Genomic DNA, 1,325 nt, shown 5'->3' with positions numbered 1-1,325 from the left:
GCACGGTGCGAGGACATGGGATCAGATCACACAGATGTTTTGTTGCTGTCACGTATGAAGGTTTTATCCAGGTTGTTTGAATTGCAGGATGAGATCAGAAACTTCTTGGAGGAAGAGTGTGAGAGAGAAAATGATCCAATCCCAACGTCCCCCCAAAGAGCTGAACCCTGAACCCTCACAGACTTAGTGACGTCACCTGGTGAGTGCTTCAGTGTGAGAGGCTGAAGGACTCAACATGGTATAAAGTGGAAAGGGGCAGCACTTATATCACTTTACCTTGATGATTACAAAACATTTGTATTCAATTGTGGGTTTGGGACTTTTGATTTTACATTTTTATTCACTCTCTTCGCTTCCTGTTTGTAAACAAAAAAATAATGTTGGATCAGATCTGATCCAATCTGGATATTTTGAATTCATCATCACATCATCATAGGACAGATAACTCCACAGTTCAGGCTCTGAATCACAGTGATTCTGTTATACTGTCATGAATTTCCCCGACGGAATAAATAAAGTATCTATCGATCGATCGATCGATCTATCTATTATCTTCTAATGCTAACATTAGGGTTTGTTCCTTTCATGCTTGTTTGTTCTTCTACCTTATTATTTCTTACGTTTTATAGCTGTTGTTTGCCGTTTTTTATGCTTCTGGGCGTCCTCTGATAACCATGGCAACCCTGTGTTTAATGACACAATGCTATGAACTTTGGGCAATTGTGTGTGAATAAAGGGCTCAAAATGTCTGCCTTAGAGTTTTAATGCCCTCGATGGATTGACAGTGGGACAGAACTAAACCTTCAAAAACTTACCTGGAACGCGGCACCAAGCCTATGAGTCTGTGAGGGTGGACCCTGGGATTGGGCCAGGTGTGGCAGCAATCATTTCAGGGTGTCGGACAGGACAACATTTAGTGTTAAGGTGAAGGTACACATAAAAGGGACACAGATTCCAGGTCAAGGTTCAGACTGTTTAGTCTGTAAAGATTTGTGTGTGTGGTTCTGTAACAATAGAACACAACAATACAAGCTGATTAGCATCCAGAATAACAGCAAGGTAAACTCAGTTAGACATAAGATAACAGCTAGCATACAGTGCTAAAGGCCTGTAATGACTGTGACAAACTAGAAAGTAGCACTTTGCAAATACTGAATCTATATGTAAACTGCCTAACATATAAATGACACTAATGTCACTAATTAACAATTATCCATCTTAAACAGGAAATATCAACCTCGTTGTAAAGAAAAACGGTAGAAAAGCTAGCTAGCAGAATACAGTAAAACACAATTCACATACTATCACAAGCTAGCTGCTAGCTC

At 40.0% G+C, this 1,325-nt stretch overlaps 3 protein-coding genes across 3 annotated transcripts in view; all 3 read right to left on the bottom strand.

Moving 5' to 3' along the window:
* LOC147817491 (uncharacterized) overlaps positions 1 to 1,325 on the bottom strand; it is a 75,376-nt gene that overhangs the window by 31,921 nt on the left and 42,130 nt on the right.
* LOC111645428 (GTPase IMAP family member 8-like) overlaps positions 1 to 1,325 on the bottom strand; it is a gene marked incomplete at its 3' end in the record, with an annotated part of 61,805 nt that overhangs the window by 18,935 nt on the left and 41,545 nt on the right. The gene's annotated exons all lie outside the window — the stretch shown is intronic.
* Positions 1 to 1,325, bottom strand: part of LOC147817495 (GTPase IMAP family member 8-like) — a 17,598-nt gene that overhangs the window by 3,622 nt on the left and 12,651 nt on the right. The gene's annotated exons all lie outside the window — the stretch shown is intronic.

The sequence above is a fragment of the Seriola lalandi genome, unplaced genomic scaffold (genome assembly GCF_002814215.2).
Source record: "Seriola lalandi dorsalis isolate HSWRI2012SDOR001 ecotype SW California unplaced genomic scaffold, Sedor1 jcf7180002054951, whole genome shotgun sequence".
NCBI lineage: Eukaryota > Metazoa > Chordata > Actinopteri > Carangiformes > Carangidae > Seriola > Seriola lalandi.
This window is presented reverse-complemented; position numbering and strand designations above follow the sequence as displayed.